The following is a 19359-nucleotide window of genomic DNA, read 5'->3' as shown; positions in this document are numbered from 1 at the left end:
AATTTTGCTAAAACATTCGATAGGCTTCCATATATGATGTTGTTATATGAACCTGAAGGGATGAGTATGGAAAAAACAAAACTTCATGAAACTCATGAAGAACAACTGACTGACAAGTATCAGTAAGTGATGTATGGAGGTGCTTAGTCCAAGAGAAGGAGGACGACTAATGATGTGCCTCAAGGTTCTGTACTTGGGCCACTGTTGCTTAACTTTTATCATAATGATATTGGGGATAACCTAGCATGTAATATCTAATTATCACATGAATTATGATTTATAACCCTAGAGAACATGTTTTTACTGCTTCAGAGTCCAATGGGGGCAAAGTGTAAAACTTTGCCCCCATTGGACTCTGAAAAACTATGTTAGGTTGGTGTGTGGCTGTGTGGACATGAAAGCCATATTCTACAATTCCCGATAAACAGTTATGATTCTGGCATTGCTTGCAGAGGCATTTCGGAACTCAGTAGCCAGTTTTTTAACCAAGGACAAGCAATTTTTCTATGCCAAGGTCCTCACAGCACACTTAGCAGTCCTACTCTGTGATCTTTGTGGCCTGCCAGGTTGTGACCGTGCTCTTCACAATAAAATCACTTACAGTTGATCAGAGCAGCAGCAAGACAGAAATTTCTTGAACTGAGTTGTTGCAAAGGTGGCATCTTAAGACAGTGCCATGTCGAAAGGCACTGCAAAATTCAGTAAGGCTTGTTTTGCTGTTAATGTTTGTCTGTGAAAACTGCAAAACTGTGTGTTTCCTTTTATACCTGTATGAGCCATAGCTGAGATGTATAGAGCCATATCCACTATTATGGATATTTTTGATCAACTTGGGAATACACCCAAGTTGATTTATTTGACATGCCTTACATTAAGCTTTCTATTCACTGTATGCAAGTAATCTTTTTACTGTATATATATGTCTCTATATGCATATATCATGATTTAATTTTAGTTTTATTTCTAATTTAGTAATTTTTCTTTTTAAATCTCCTCTGTGCCATACACTTTCATTTTGTAATGAGCTTTTCACTCCTTCCCTTCAGCTATGTTTGTTTACAACTGTGTTAATGATTATATTCTCAGTTCTGATGGGTTCCTAATAGTACTATGTGACTGGAGAACAGGAGAACTCTGTAATCTTTATTCATTCCTTATTTGCTTCATGTAGTGGTCCATTCTTTTTTGCATATTTGATCTGATGATGTGATGAGATATACTTATTGTGAAATATTAGTGGTTGATATTAAATTCCTTATTTTCCATACAAATTTCCATGTGTAGTCATTTAATTATGTCTATGAATTACATTAGTATTAAGAATCAAAATGATAGAAACAGGAAGCATGTGAGGTCCAGATTCTTATGGCATGTAGTACATGTGCGTGTGTGAGAGTGGAATTGCGACCATTAGCTATAACTTTTCTCATTAGAGGAAAGATATGACAGATATTTCAAGCGTCCAAGTGGATCCTTCCATGATGAGTCCTTAACTCCTGAATCAGCATTCATAATAACAACATTGGCAAGCTGTGGTGAAAATGATGAGCTCTTTGCCAAGTCTTCCTTTTATTTGCATATTCAGTTGCAATCTTTAAAACGGTGTTGGTGGTGTCTAAATAAAAAAGCTAATACAACAATAAGGTTATATCTCTGTGGATGTTTGTAAATAGGAAATAGGCTGATCAAATTCAAAGTGGCTAAGATGACTGTGGGTTCTCAGATGATAACTAAATTTTTCTATAAAATTTTTGGAATTTTTGATATACGAGTCTGACTTTCTCATATATGAACTAGTAGTTTAGTTGGGTGTCTTGAAATATTGTATATCAAGGAATCTCTGATACCTACAGCTGGGTGCAATGGAACTTATTCCATTGCGATACATACACATGTATGTATGTATGTATATGTATGTATTTATATATGAATATATATATATGTATGTAGAAAGTATTTTACCTTGGGTATAATAAATGCTAAAGATACCAAGCTATTTTAAACCTGGTTTTACTCCATTTCCCAAGTAAGCAAACAGACAAACAAGTCAAGTTTGCGCATGCAAGTGTTGCAAGTCTAGCTGATCCTGCACGTAGTGCAAGACCAAGGCAGCTGATGGTAAAAATAGAATAAACTCTGATCACTAATCTTAATATTTACCCTTAATGCAAAGCACATCTCCTGGAGGAGATGTATGATGCTTTGTATTAAAGGCAAGGGGCCACTACCCAGACCAGTTTCGACCTTATTGTCTGCTTGCTTACTTGGGAAATGGAGTAAAACCAGGTTTAAAATAGCTTGGTATCTTTAACATATATATATATATATGTATATATATGTATGTATATACATATATGAAACTAGCAGAACAAAATATACATTTGTTGTATATTTTGTTCTCTTTGCTGCTATAGACCAGGTGATGGAATAGATAGTGAAGATAGTATGCATAAGCAAATAGAAAAAATGAGTGGAAGGAGGGTAATTATTATCGGAGATTTCAACTATGGTAACATTGATTGGAAGGAGGAGAGAACACATGGGAGAAAGGAATTGGATTTTATGTGGTTATTAAGGGATAACTATCTGCGACAGCATGTAATGGAAAATACTAGGGGTCAGAGAGTGCTTGACCTAGTAATTACATCTGAGAATTTGGCTGTAACGAATATGACCACGTTGCCACTGTTGGATTCTGATTATATAGAGATTGAATTAATTATTATTTGTTTCAGAATCCAACATGATCTTCCATCACATAGGCAAAACTTGTAAATATTATTTAATGTAAATCACTTATTTTACAATTAAATATTCATATAACTACCTTAATTTTGTCTAATATTAAATTAATTATTCAAAGATATATGTATTAATAATGAAAATACTGTATTAAATATTATTAAGTTATTTTATTTATTACTATGTTAATATTATAGAATTTGTACTTGATAATTTTAACTGCGTATTAATTGAAATGTAAATATTCTCTATTTATTTCTGTTATAGAAGTTTAGAGTTATGCAATAGCTCAATTTTATTATATTTTATTTGTTGTCATGGAGACGCATGAAGAAGCGAGCGCGAGTGGAACAGAGCGTGAGCTAGGACAAGGATAATAAAAAAAAATTATATAGAGGTAACAAAGAGGGAGTTGGAACGGAAATTTTGAAGTGAAAGGAAGCAAGGGTATAAACTAGAGAGGTGGAAGTATATGAACAGTTCTCAAGGGCAGAAGTTAAAAGGGATAATATTTATAAGCGAGAAAAGACGAAGTGAATCTTATAGTTAGCTGAAGGTGAAGTCAGCAGTAATAATAAAAGGAATTTAATGCCGCAATCGGATAATATAAAGAAACTGGACGTTCAGTGAAGAATTCTGATTAAATCCAGTTAGTCTAGAATTGCGACTTAATTCTAAATTGCCCTAAGGAGAACTGCACAGTGTTTAATTGTCTAATGAGTGGTAACAAGGATAATTAAAGTACCCTACATGTGATATCTAGAGTTGTGAAGTGTGATTAATAGTGTTTTAGTTATAACTGTGGAGAAGTTTTATAAATGTGTTCTTAAGTATAATAAATATATTTTGAAGTTATTCACAACGTATTGATGTACTAGGAACTGTTTCTGGTAAGGACTGTCATATTGATTTATTTCAATGCATGAAGAATTGAATGCTAGTTATGCTACGTCTAGCATAACTTTAACTGTGGAAATTCTTTGAGATTGAGAACTGAAAATAAAAATTGTTTGAAAGACATTTGCAGCAATCAGTGCCTGCGGTGTTCTGTAAGTGTAAAGCATAGCTGAGAATTGTGTGGAAACCTTTTAGATAGGAAGTTCTATTATATATAATTAAGTGTAGGAACTTTGTGTCTGAAAAAAACTGAGAAAGTGTATGTGAAAGTTTGGAAGATTGAATTAATGTGATTGACTTGACCTAATGTTTAACTTGGTCCTATTATTTGAAATTAGAAGTAGAATTTATGTGTGTATTATACAGCTTATATTAAATGTTTTATTTTGTTAATCTAATTATTGTGTTTGCCTGAATTCCTTTTTATTGCACTGTTCATAAAAATATTCAAATCTTGCGGGAATCCCAAGTGGAAAACAAATACTTCGGCCAGAATGAATGAGGAGACTGCTAGCTAACTATCTGTGAATTGATCCTGCTATTTTATATAGACTAATCTAAGGATAGAGTGGCGCAGTATAATAGAAATTTCTCTACCTTAGATTGGTGACCAATTCACAATTAGTTGTTTTATTTTAAGAAAGTGACTTATAACAAGATGGCGGATTCGAACGTTGTAAAAGAGAACGTCACGACAAATGGCACAGTCGACAGGATTTGATTTCACTAAAATAGATTGTAATATTAAGTATTAAAATTTGTAATAGTAAAGGAATTTGAAGGTAAATTGAGTGAATCAAGTGAATTGGTTGTAAACTAGAATCAGGCAAACATAGAAGTTATTTTAGAATTCTAATTTTTTTAAAGTTGTTGTTAATAGAATAATATGGCTGTTTTATCAAGTTCTAAAATGGAAGATAGTGAATTTTTTCGTACAGTGAACCCACAAAGGTTTTTCCCCAGTTTTCAGGTGAAGAATCAGATAATGTACTGTTTTTTTTTACTTATGTTGAAAAACTTAGAGAAATAGCAAATTGGACGGATTTTCAACTGTTAATTTTACTCAGAAGTAAATTAATAGGCAAGGCTAAAGCATATTTTAACTCATCTCCAATTCTCAAGGATACATTTGATTATCAAATATTTAAGGACAATCTTATTTCTCAGTTCTCAAAATTAAGAAGTATTGGCCCAAATTTATGGAAGTTACAGAGAGTTTTACAAAAAGATAAAGAAACTGTTATTGATTTTCACAATCATTTGTTGACACTAGCCAACAGTTTAAATGTGACTAATGAGGATAAACCACACTTAGATTGGACTGTATTCCAACAATTTAGACAAGGTGTTAGGCAAGAATTAAGAGAAACAGCTTATAAGAAGAAAATTTCCACCTTAGAAGAGTGTCTCAAAAGTGTCAAGGAAAAAGAACAAATGTTAGGAGATCTTTATCCCTCAACCAGTGTAGGTCTTGTAAATGTTGCAAATAAGACTGGTTGTTCCTTGAACCAATCTGAAGTTGAAAAGAAAAATAAGGATGGAAAGGGAAAGAATATTGGAAAAAATCCAAGTAGTATTAATTGCATAACTGAAGGTAAAGAGCAATTTGACAAAAGGCTGATGACAGAAGTGAAAACCCTAATTCACCAGGAAGTAAATAGGTTAAATCAGCCAATAATAGATAGTCTTAATGAGGTTGTGAGACAATTATCAGCTATTACTTTGAAGTCTGAAGAAAACTAAAACCCCACAACTGATAAAATTAATGAGATAATTAAACATGAAGTGAAAAAACAAAATCAACCCATTTTAGCTAGTCTAGATAAGGTAATTCAAGGGCTAGATAATGTCAAACAACAGATGTCTATTATCCCTCAATCTAAGACAGAGACAAAACAAAGAGATCCTCCAAAATGTTATAATTGCAAGAAAGTTGGACATTATGCCAGGAATTGTTTCTATAACAAAGGAAACTACTCTAATAACAGATGGGACTCAAAATTTGGATACATACCCCACAGAGGATATAATAGAATGCAGAAACACCAAGGACCTAATGAAAGAATGATGAGAGTTAGAGGAGAAATCCTAGGTTCTAAGTGTAATATTTTATTAGATACAGGATGTAATGCTTCAACTATTAGAAAAGACTGTCTCCAAGGCATAAGACATAAATTAAGGAATAATATTAGCAAACTTAGACAACCTGTAAGAATTACTTCTCTTTCAGATTCAAACTTTGTAGCATATGAAAAGGTTCGAGCAAGAATCTACCTACCAGAATTTAAATTAAGTGTCTGGCAAGACTTACTTATCATCCCCTCAACCGCTGACATAAGCTCCCACATCATATCGGGAACAAATTTCTTAGAAAGATATCAGTTCTCCTGTGATTTTTTAAAAAGGGAAGTATGCCTAATGGGCAGGAAAATAAGTGTCAGAACAAATGGCAATTATATGCATAATAGAACAAGGAGGCAGAGAGAAAGGTTTCATGTACCTGAGAAAGGATTTGCCCCAAATAAAGTGGAGCTGTCTGTAATTGAACCAACTGTGGAGAATAGTAATACACAGTCTGTTATGCCTTATCTATCAAAATCAAAATGTAATACTGATGAACATTCTCAACAACTAATAGCCAAACCTGAACCTGAAGTTATCAATAAGGAACAATTAACAGTTGAGGTAAATTGTGCCAGGGTGACTAGTCTATATAACAGAACTAGGACAAAAGAAACAAATTACCAAAATGATAGACAACTGAGGATAAAAGTTAGTGACAGAGAACAGAACTTCTACCCTGAAAGGACAATATCACATTATAAGTGTAGCAATCAAAATTCTCCCTATGATAAAAACAACAAGAACTTAAGTGGAGAAGTGCAGGAAGGTAAATACATAGACTGTAATAAAAAATTTAATCATGTTCAAACTAAGTGCTATTTAAGATCTTGGAAGGGAGATAAGAAGTCAGTTTTCTCCACTCGTGAGTCTAGTGTGAAAAATTTTTCTTTAAAGAAAAATTTTTCAAAGGAAGAGTAAGCCTTTGTTGGATTCTGATTATGTAGAGATTAGAGTAATTATTATTTGCTTCAGAATCCAACATGATCTTCCATCACAAAGGCTAGACTTGTAAATATTATTTAATGTATATAACTTATTTTAAAATTTAATATTCATATAACTGCCTTAATTTTGTCTAATATTTAATTATTTAATCAAAGATATATGTATGAATAATGAAAAGACTGTATTAAATATTAATAAGTTATTTTATTTATTGTTATGTCAATATTATAAGAACTTGTATTTGTAATTTAACTACGCATTTATTGAAATGCAAATATTCTATTTATTCTTGTTTGTGAAAGTTTAACGTTATGTAATAACTGAATGTAGCTGTATAGCCTAATGTAACATTCGCGAGAATGTTTACGTTTATCGGTTGTCATAGAGATGCATGAAATAAACGAGCGTGAGTGGAAGGGAGCGTGGGCTAAATAAGAAGAGAAAATATATACGTAGTAGAGGAGTTGGGACGGAAACTTGGAAGTGAAAGGAAGCAAGGGCATAAACTAGAGAAGTAGAAGTAAATGAAAGGTTCTTAAGGGCAGGAGTTAAGTGGATATTTTTTTTTATAAGTGAGCAAGAACGAACGAATTTTCTAGTTAGCTGAAAGTATAATCAGCAGTAATAATAAAAAGGAAATTAATGCTACAATCGGATAAAATAAAAAGCTGGACGTTTAAGGAAGAATTCTGAATGAACTCGGCTATTCTAGAATTGTGGCTTATTTCCGATTTGCCCTAAAAAGAACCTCACAGTGTTTAATTAGTTTATGAGTGGTAACGACGATAGTTGAAGTACCCTGTAATTGAAGTCTAGAATTCTGAAGTGCGTTTGATAGTGCTTTAAGTATAACCGTGGATAAGTCTTGTAGATGTGCTTTTATTAAGTAAGATAAATAAGTTCCAAAGGTTTGCTCACAACATAATTGATGTACTAGGAACTATTTCCGGTAAGGTCTATCATAGTGTATTATTTCATTGCTTGAAGAATTGTGTGTTAATTACGCTATGCTTAACCTAACTTTAACTGTGGAAACTCTTCGTGATTGAGAGTTGGAGATAAGAATTGTTTGAAAGATATTTTTCAGCTATTAGTGCCTGTGATACCTTGAACTATAGCATGACTGAGAAATGTGTGAAAACTGATTAGATTGGATGTTCTATTATATTTATTTAAGTGTAGAAACTTTGTAATCCAGAAGCTGAGAAAGTGCATGTGAAGACTTGGAAGATTGTGCTAATGTGATTAACTTGACTTAATGTTTGACTTGTTACTACTATTAAAAATTAGAAGTAAAATTTATGCATGTATTATATAGCTTATATTAAATGTTTGTTTTTGTTAATCAAAAGTTGTATTTTGCCTGAATCTCTTTTACTGCACCATTCATAAAATATTCGAACCAAAGCGGGTAAATTAAGTAAGTCAAATATACTCGGCCAGTATATATATGTTAAGAAGAAATAGTTGAGGGTTGATTTTTCTTCAATTCTTGAATTAGAAACCAACTAGCAACTATTTTTAGGTTAAGAACATCGTAGTAAATAACATGTCGGATCCAAGGTACAGATTAAGACGAAGTAGGATCCAACACCACCAATTGGTGAGAGTGATCATAGGGTCTTGACTTGGGAGGTGGCTAAAGGTGTGGAATTTACAATTTATTAAGACAGGGTACATGTGGAATTATCGGGCTGGTAAGTATGACAAGCTTAGGAGATTGATTAGTTCAGTGCCATGGCATGTACAACTGCAAGGGCTAGAAGTTGATAGTGCATGGGAGGCGGTTAAGAAATGTTTGCATGAAGCAATGGCTGACTGTATACCTAGAGTCCGAATAATAAATCAAGTAGGGGTTAAATGGATGAATAACACCATTAAGCTTGAGCTGCAAAAAAAGAAACAACTATGGAGGGAATTTAAGGAGAAAGGTGACCGGCAGGCACATGAACGGTATAAAGCGCAGGCCAGAAGGGTAACGAGTGTGGTAAGAAAATCAAAAAAGGATTACGAAAGAATATTGGCCATGCAGGCCAAAATATCTTTTCGATATTTTGCAAGTAAAAGAAAAAATGTATATGGCAGAATGATTTTAAACAATGCCGATGGTAGGGAGGTAACCGAATCAGTTGATATAGTTGAATTACTGAGCGAGCACTTTGCAAGAATATATCTTCCAGGTGGTGACATTGCAGAAATCAATGAACCAATAGATTATACGAGAATTGTGGTGAATGAAGTGGAGATGAGTAGTCTATTGCAAAACCTCAATGTCAATACATCTGTGGGATTGGATGGTATACCAGCTTGTGTCGTACATGAAGCGGCTAAAGAATTGTCAGTACCCTTGACCATTTTGTTTAATTTGAGTCTTGGGTCTGGGTTAGTCCCAAGGGGGTGGAAAGAGGGGAAAAGAGTTCCACTAAAAGAGATTAAGGATCTGAGAGGAAGTGTTCATTGTTTGCTGATGATGCAAAGTTGGGTAGAGCAATTGTAAGTGCACAGGATGTCAAAATTTTGCAGGATGATTTGGATAGTTTGGAGGACTGAGCTAGGGAAAAATGGATGACAATTTAATGTGGCAAAGTGTAAGGTTATGCATTTTGGAGTGAAAAGATTAGCAGCAGTATATCACATTGGTGAAACCGCGCTCCAGGAGATTGATGAGGGCAGGGATTTGGGAGTGTTGGAGGATAGGGAGTTGAAGTTTAGGGGTCACATTGCAAAAGTGGCTAAATCAGCTCATCAAATCAATTGGTTGCTGAAAAATACTTTAACAAGCAGAGACAAACAAGTTATTGTTCCTCTATATCAAGCCTTGATAAGACCTCATCTAGACTACTGTGCCCAGATATCGGCGCCAGGGTTTCTTCTTGATGGGGAGGAGGTGGAGAGAATCAAGAGACAAGTGACCAAGATGATAGCAGGTCTGTGGAATGAACCTTATGAGAACAGGTTGAAGATTTGTGGGTTGCAAAAATTGGTTGATAGGCGGAAAAGGGGTGATATGATTGAGACATTCAAATTACTGAAGGGTTTCTATAAGATTAATCCAGAAGATATTTTTGAGAATAAGACTGGTGGTGGGAGGACTAGGGGCCATACATGGAAGCTGGGCAAGAATGTGGTTAGCAGGGGTATTAGAGCTAGGTTTTTTAATTGGAGAGTGGTGAACGAGTGGAATAAGCCGCAAGAGTCTGTTGTGGGTGCTATGACTGTGAATGAGTTCAAGGCAAGGTATGATAGATACTGTGTGAATGTCGAATAGTTGTTCTTGACATGATGTTAGGGCCTCCATCGATGAGTCTGTCGACTGCTTGGAGTTGCCCGAAACAATAATAATAATAATGATAATAATAATTGTTATAAAGAGGGTGTGAGTAGGGGAGTGAGAGGCAGGTTTTTTTTTGTGCAGAGTTTTGAATGATTGGAATGACTTGCCTGAGAGTGTGATGTCTGCAAGGAGTTTGAGTGTGTTTAAGACACGGTATGATGAAATGTGTGTGTGTGATAAAAGGACCTCCCAGATGAGTCTTTGACTCCATGAGGTCTTGGGGTAATAATAATAATAATAATAATTGTTGGGTTGCATTGCACTTCTTTTTTTTTTCTGTTTTTTTTTGGTATTTCATGAATAATTCAAATGACTGTTTATTTGGAAGTTAAGCAGTGTTTAATTTTTCTGGGCAGTTGCTCAAGTCCTTAACAGAAGTATAATTTTTTTTAATGTAATTCACATCAAGTCAACATGCAAGATTCTAGAACTACTGGCATCCTATAGCAGATCCTCCATTTATTCTTATAAGTATTCATATCTAAAATTACTGTGGAGTGGCTTTTGTTGACTTTAAGCACTCTGATGCAAGCTATTGTTTTGTATGTTCTTTAAAACTGTACCCTCAGCTCTGTAAATATTACTGGATGGATGAATGACTGAGAATTAAGCAGAACTGCTGTGGTTTAAATGCATATGAAATTTGGTGAATTTCTAGGAAATCTGTTAAGGCTTGACCTGAACTGACTATTATGTCTACCGAAAATTTCTAAAAGTTAGTGAATAGTTGAAATCTTTGGAGAGAATGCTATGTTCCACTTTACCTACTCACAGGTGCCACTAATCCTATCCATAGCTTTGATGATGATATTTATAAGGTAAGCCTCTTGAGAGTGATATTTCTTCTCCAACCACAGTTGACAGGTGAGGTACAATATACAGCCTCTCCCTATCAGTTATCAACTGTGCCTTCTTATGATCTGGACTGTTTCCAGAAAAGGCATTCAAGAATATCCTGCAACCATTATAAAAGGATATCATCTTATCCTTTCTTTTAGGCTTACACAGTGATCAGAATACATTTTGGGGAAATTATGGGGACAACTACCATGTTTGAGTAAAACTGTAGTTTAATATAAACCAAAATCAACACTCGACATTTCGACATTCATATCAAGGTCATCTTCTGGAGCATATACACTATATACAGAAAAACACGCTGCACTACAATCTACATGGTTTGCTAAAGTTACTGACCAACTGTTACAACAATTATTGGTCTGACCTCTGGTGAAATTAAATCTGGTAATAATCCCCTCATTATATGTCTCAATAATATCTCCTGTTCTTCTTTTATTCCCAAGTTTCTAAAGTTCTGTATATAGCATATACACTATATACAGAAAAACACGCTGCACTACAATCTACATGGTTTGCTAAAGTTACTGACCAACTGTTACAACAATTATTGGTCTGACCTCTGGTGAAATTAAATCTGGTAATAATCCCCTCATTATATGTCTCAATAATATCTCCTGTTCTTCTTTTATTCCCAAGTTTCTAAAGTTTTACTCAAACATGGTAATTGTCTCCATAATTTTCCCAAAAGGATATCATCTTAGTTGGAAGAAATGCCAACTTTACTTCAGATTATTAATATTATCATTATTGTTGTTGTTATTATTATTATTATTATTATTATTATTATTATTATTATTATTATTATCTGACCTCCATGGAGTCAAAAGACTCATCACTGGAGATCTGTACTCTTTCATACTAAAAGATCATTGAGCTATGCCTTGAGCCCATTCACAGTTTCCACACTCACCACACTTTCAGGCAATGCATTCCACTTACTAATTCTCTGTAAGTTGCATTCCCTCAAATCTCTCTCCTTATATCTGATATTCCATAGGCTTGACACTAACTTAGTAAGCCTTCTCTGGACATTCTCCTATACATCCTCACCCCCTCCCCCCCCAAAAAAAACCAATGTGAGCTCTAAACTTCAAGCCTCTGTCTACCATCACACCTGGAACTTTCATCTCATCCACCTCCTTCAAAATTTCTTTCTTGCTTACCAAATTTCAAAACCTTGCACTTTTCAACATTAAACTGATAGTTCCAATCATTTGACCACTCATATAGTCTATTCAGATCCTCCTGCAAGGCCACAACATCTGCTCTACTTCTCCTATAGCCTATAGACTATAGCCTGTTCCAACTTTTCATCATCAGAGAATAGCTGCACATCTCCAGTTAAGCTGGTCCCAATCTCACTAATGTACAATTTAAATAATGGTCCCAAAAGAGATCCCTGTGGTACTCCACTAGTGAACTTACTCTTTTGGGATACCACTCTTCCCTATACAGCCTGCTGATACCTGTCTGACAGCCAATCATCTATTAAACTTACTAGTTTGTTATCTAATCCCATCTGTTTCAGTTTAGCTACTAGTTTGTCATGTGAAAGTCTATCAAAGGCCTTTGAAAAATCCAAATACACTACAGTATATGCATCCCCTTTATGAAGTGAATTTTCACCTTGTAATATGTAAGCAGATTGTTGAAACATGACCCCCCCCCAAAACAAAACCCGTGCTGACTATCATAAAGAATACTGCTATCATCAACCCACTTATGAATCCTAATCCTCGCCAACATCTCTGATACCTTAACAACAATCCCAGACACGCAGATTGGCCCGCCTTTGGAAAGTAGAACAATTTTCCCCACCATTGCCGGCCTGCCTGGTTGGCCAAATGATTAGCAAATCCGCTCTCCAGCCAAAAGGATGCAGGCTCGAATTCTGCTGTGGGCATGGATGTTTGTGATTGTCTGTGAAAATACTAGTGGTAGTGGGCAGTAGATGGCATTGGTGTAGATGATGATGATGGTAGTTGTGGTTTGTTGTAATTGGTGGATTGAGTGGTGGAGATGGAGTAGAGTAGGTGCCTTGCCTTGATGAGTCTTTGGACTCCTTGGAGGTCTCATGTAATAATAATAATAATCACTTTCCATTTCTTTGGGACTCATCCTGTTGCATAACTCACATCAGATATTGCAGTTTGAAAATAACAAACTATCATCAGTGGCTTGACAGGAAACAGTCTTTTACAAGGTAGAATACAAACAATTAATAATTTAAAATTAGAAGACCCACATGATGTTACATCGCTAATCATGCGATCATTTCACTGAAAAAAAATCTGATAAGTCTGGATTGGTACAACATGGAATAGAGACAAACCACAATATCTTCTGGCCTAAAACTTGCCTTCTACACAGATGCCAATATAAATTCGAATGCCTATTCAAATAGAGTGCCGAGGCCTTACTTCAACACCCTAACTTGAACCGAAATGACTGCGTATCCTTGTCAAAAATATGGGAAAGTTTTTTTTGATCCGAATAACACATTAATAATAATATTATTATTTTTTTTATAATAACCTCTAGATGCACTCTTATGTTTACATTTCTTCAGTGAAATGATATTGTGATTAGCGATGTAACATCACGTGGCTTGTTCTAATTTTAAATGATCAATTGTTTGTATTCTACCTTGTAAAAGACTGTTTCTTGTCAAGCCACTGATGATAGTTTGTTATTTTCAAACTGAAATATTTGGCAAGATATTAAATAATCTTCTTGTGCAAACATGTTGATAATTCTTGATTTCATGTCATATGTTTCTCTCAAAAGCAGCTTTTCTTGATGTTACTTTCACAAGGATGAAATACACCGATAAACTGATCATTGTTAATACTTCTATTATATCCTCTGCATTGGTTACTGATCTGCCAGTCATCAACTAGCATCATCCTCCTGTAGTCATTTTTTCTTCTATTTGCTACATATCGAAAGAACTTGTTAGGACTTTTCTTAGCATCGTTAGCTAATTTTTCCTCCTTTTGCACTTTCGCTGCCTTTACCAACCGAGTTATCCTGGCCTGTTCTTTGTACTCTTCATGCAACTAATAATTACCAACATTCATTTTGTGCTGCTTCCACAGTGCCTGCTTCTTCCAGATTTATGCTTAATCTCTTCATTCATCCATTTTACTCCCACTATGTTGCTTAGTCTTTTCATGAAATTCTAGAAAAAATAACACACACCAGACTACAGAACTATTTACAGAAGTACAACATCATCTCACAAAACCAATACGGCTTTCAGAAAATCAAAAGCACCATTACTTTATTAGAAGACATCGCTGACACAATAAACAAAGCTCTTGACAAAAACAAGTACGCTGTCCTTATACTGCTGGACATAACCAAAGCACTTGACACACTTGAACATGACATACTACTCACCAAACTATACTCAATAGGTTTAAAAGGAACACTGCATACATGGTTCAAGAACTACCTCTCAAACAGAACGCAAGTAACAAAAATAGGTACATGCCACAGTTGGAGTATACAAGTAAAACACGGTGTACCTCAAGGTGCCACATTATCACCCACTCTATTCAACATATACATTAACGATGTTCATAACATATCCATAAGAAGTCAAATATTTCAATACCCAGATGACACTGCACTACTAGCAACCCACACAGACATTAACACAGCTCTCTGCAAAGCATAACAAGACCTAAACGAAATCACAACATACTTCCACCAAAACGCAATTCTAATCAACGGCACCAAAACACAGATGTTGATAATACACAACCCAAGAATCATACACCCCGCATCACTATCGATACATTGTCACACATACCACTGCATTAACAACAAAAATACCTGTCAATGTTTCGAAATCAAACCTGTAACACATGCAAAATACCTCGGTCTCTATATAGATTCCCACCTTAAATGGACAAAACATATAGAATACCTACACACCAAACTCTGGATCATCACAGCAAAACTCTTCCAAGTTAAAGACATTATTACACCCAACATAAAAAAACTCCTATATCACGGTATCTGCGAATTCCTACTCAGATCTATACAAATAACAGTCTATACAAATACATCAAACAGCCACCTAACAAAATTAGAAACATTACACAGGAAAATTGTGTCAACAGTGATCTGGACACCTTACACACAACAACCAATATCCGACAAGCACATGGTGATACACAGAATTCTGAACATTAAAAACCTGAAACACTACATAACATTAACAAGGAATTACTTCAACATCAACTATCGAAACAACAGAGACACGTATCGTATAACACGACCTACAACAACCCTCTACATCCCCACAACTTCAACAACTCATACGGTTCTTTTGTGAGATCACATCAGATACCCACGCAACTCAACAACCTGCCAAGAAAGTTAAAACACGTAGATAACTATAGAACATTAAAAAAACGAACTCTGGAAAATATACCAACAAAGTTAAGAAACCTTTAACACTAATATACACATCACAAATCACTAGCATCCAATGCCTACATCCCATACATAAACAGTAGCAACAAAAACACAAATAGTGAAGGCTAAATCCCACTCTCTTCACAAAAGCTAACCCAAGCTTCGAAGTAGGTGGGATTAACTTGCCTCACTCGTCTACAAGTAATCCTTATAAGCAAATGCAGAAATTTGTATGTATAATCATTCTTTCTCAAACTTAAAAAAAAAAATAAAAATAAAAATAAAATAAAAAAATTATACAAAAAATTCTGTATAATCTTCATTGTTAATATTAGAAGAACATGTGTTGTAAATACATAATATAAAGGCAAAAAAGTATTATTAAAAATTTTAATTGAAATCCAATGTAGGAATTGCAGCACTTAGTGCTGAATTCTGTAAAATTATAAGATGCAATGTCACACAAGATGTTTATTGTATGTATAAATATTTTAGCAATCAATACAATATGTTTAAAAAAAAAAATTTTAAATCATGGAACCAGCAGGAAAACGAAGAAAGTACGAAGATCGATTTAAAATAAGGGTAATTGAAATGGCAAAGCAAACTAATAACTGTGCTGCTGCAAGAAAGTTTGACATAACCAAGAAGATGGTAAGAGAATGGAGGAAGAAAGAAGATATTTTTAAAAAATTGCCAAAAAAAAAAAATGCGATGAGAATGGGGATCACCCATTCTGCAACTGGAAAATCACGTTGCAGAATGGGTATTCAAACAAAGGCAGAACAGTTATCTTGTTACAAGAAATATGATATGAGATGAGTGGAATAATTGGATGTTGACTGATGAAAAATTATTTACAAATGGTATATCTATGCATGCTGCATCACTTGATATGTTGTGCAATTTTGTGATCAAAGCATGGAATAAAGTAAAAGTAGAGACTGTAATAAAATCATTTAAAAAGTGTGGTATCTCTAATCTTACGGATGGTAGGGAAGATGATCTGTTGTGGGACACTGATGACGATGAAAATGAATCAATTCACTGGATTCAAACTGGGATCTATATGACGATCATTTAAACAATGAATCTGAAAAACTATTTTCAACAGGTGACGAAGAAAATTAACATGAAAATTGAGGTTAATAATTATTATTTGTTTTTTAAGACTTACATCTATTGTAATATTTTAAATAAATTTATGTAACAAAAAATTAATCTGATTTGTTTATGAACTGCCTATTTTCTTATATAACAATGTACTGTAACTACCTAAATGTTCATCCAAGAAATTAAGCTTCCCTTTTTATACTCGGCGTATAAGACGATCCATGATTTTGAGGGGTTTTCTGTAGTATTTGAGAGCCATCTTATATGCGGACATATACAATATATTGCAATATGGGTGAGCAGATATATGTGGTAAGTAGATTAAAGGTGAGTGGAAAGGTTTGGTGGAGAAATCACAAAAAACAAGTGGCTTGGATAGAACTGGTTATAGACCTAAAAAGGAATTGCTGTGTTAATTTACAAATGCCAGAAGTATCAGAAATAAGGGAGATGAAATTGTTTCATTGATTGAGTTTATTCGCACCAAAATCATTGGAATAAGTGAAACATTGTTGAATGAAGATGATATTATAACAAGAATAGAAATGGAAGGATACAGTATTTTTTGCAAGGATCGAATGAACAGGAAGGGAGGAAGAGTGCTGCTTATGATAGAAGGGGAATTATGTCCACACAAGGTAGACATGAAAGAGGGAAATAGTGGCAATGATTATGAGGCAGTGTAGTGTAACATGGAGTGTGACAGATAGACATATTTAGTTGGATAACGCTATAGGCCCAGAAATGTGTAGGGTGGTAATGACAAAATGTATAAACAACTTGTATTAGTGAATAAAGGAATGAAAATTATTATGACAGTATAGACTGGAATGAAGAAATGGCATTTGGGAATAAGGAAAACGAATTGCTCGAGTTCTTGAGAAATGACTTCCTCAGGCAGCATGTAAAGGAGGACACGAGGATCGAAAGTTTTAGATCTGATCGTTTCATCAGAGGATGTAATTGTGAGTGAGGTTTCACACTTTCCTCCAGTTGGCGAGAGTGATCATGAAGTGATCACCTTGGTTGTGGCTAGTCATACGCAGATTTCTGTGAGGAAAGGATATATGTGGAAGTACAAGACTGATGATTATGATGAGCTTAGGAGACAGCTTGGAGCTATAGCATGAAATGAGGAGTTGAGTGGTAAGGAAATAAATGCTGCTCGGGAACTGACAAAGATATACATAACAGCATTGATGTGTGAATGTATTCTGAAGGCCAAAAGGCTGAATAAAATTGATGAATGAGGAGTTTAAGCATGAAATATGGAAAAATAAGGTACTTTGGAGGAAGTACAAGATGAATAATGGTAATAATCAGTTACATGAAGAGTATAAAGAACAAGTCAGGAGAGTGACTCAATTAGTAAGGAAAACAAAAGTGCAGCACGAGCAGAAATTGGCAAATTTGGCAAAGAAAAACCTAGAGAGTTTTTTAGATATGTGGCAAGTAGAAGGAAGAATGATCATGGTAAGATGATGTTAATGGATGTAAGTAGTAGACTGGTAACTGCTGCAGAAGATATTGTTGATTTGTGAGAAGTAGGATGCAGAAATGGGTTGACAACAGCAATATTCTCAGTGGCTATCAGCATGGGTTTGTTAAAGAGAGATCATGTTTTACTAACTTACTTATATACTATAACAAGGTGACAAATACCTTGGACTGGGGAGATGCATATATAGTCGTGTACTTGGATTTTGCAAAGGCTTTCGATAGACTGCCTCACAACAAACTGTTAAATAAATTTGAACAGATGGGATTGGATAATAGACTTCTGAGTTGGATCAGTAACTGGCTGTCAGATAGGTATCAGAAAGTTGTATATGGGGTGCAGCATCCCAAAAGAGGAGGAGTCACTAATGGCATACTGCAAGGGACATTTTGGGGACATTGTTGTTCAATTTGTATGTTAATGATATTGGGATTGGTTTAACTAGTGATATGCAGCTGTTTGCAGATGGTTCAAAATTGGAGAGAATAATGAAGATTCAAGCAGATGTTATGGCCTTACAGGAGGACTTGAATAGATTGCATGAATGGGCAGGTAAGCGGAACTGTCGGTTTAGTTTTGCAAAGTGTAAGGTTTTGAGATTTGGTAAGCAACGATGGGATGCCAAGTATACACTTGGTGGGGAACTTTAATATGTAATTGTATTCAGAGGCCACATTTGCCTCCGAATTTCTGGTCAGGAATACTTAAGACTGTCCGCTCCAGCAATAGGCCTGATTTATTAGCTATGCCAGTCCTGAGACCGGATTGGGAAGATTGAGATGGTGTTGTATCTCCCCATAAAAGGTGCTCATGGCTGTTGCATCATCATCATATGAAATGAAAAAAAAAAAAAAAAAAAAAAAAAAAAGAGATTAGTAACAAGTCAGAAGGGTTCCTGGTCAGTTGACAAATAACACCTCACCACATTCTCTGACAGGCTGTATCTGGAGGGAAGGGTTCAGGTAATGGAATTTGGAAGGCACAGCCAATGTCACAGTATGGCAAGGAGACCAGTCACTCTCTGTATGGGCATCAAGTCCAAGACCCTATCTGCTCTTAATGCATATCCCTACTCTCTTTTCAGCTATTTCCTAATCAAAATTAAACATTTATAACAAACAATCATAGTGTGCCTGTTAACTTAGAAACATTTATAGCCAGTCCTTGCTTTTCACAGTAGCGCAGGACTGTAAAAATGACTACCCTGTTATCCTAATAATCAATGGGAAGAATTATGATTATTCTGTGACCTTTAAAATTTTTTGTCAAAGCATTAAAAACTGTTTTACTATCAGTTAAAAATGTATAAGGAAATGAAAAAAATAGTAAAATTAATATTTGTATTTGTTTAGTACGCTGTGAGTTGAACATTAGAAACAAAACATTGAAAATGAAAGCGTTCTTTTTAATTTCTTTG

The 19359-nt window shown here is 34.8% G+C and overlaps 1 protein-coding gene across 1 annotated transcript in view; it reads right to left on the bottom strand.

The window, feature by feature from the left end:
• The window catches only part of LOC150105113 (disheveled-associated activator of morphogenesis 2-like), a 575640-nt gene that overhangs the window by 366781 nt on the left and 189500 nt on the right, over positions 1-19359 (bottom strand). The gene's annotated exons all lie outside the window — the stretch shown is intronic.

The sequence above is a fragment of the Typopeltis vanoorti genome, chromosome 7, assembly GCF_054136105.1.
Source record: "Typopeltis vanoorti isolate ZY-2024b chromosome 7, IOZ_Tvanoo_1.0, whole genome shotgun sequence".
Lineage (NCBI taxonomy): Eukaryota > Metazoa > Arthropoda > Arachnida > Uropygi > Thelyphonidae > Typopeltis > Typopeltis vanoorti.
The sequence above is the reverse complement of the archived record's forward strand: the minus strand, read 5'-3'. Positions and strand labels throughout refer to the sequence as shown.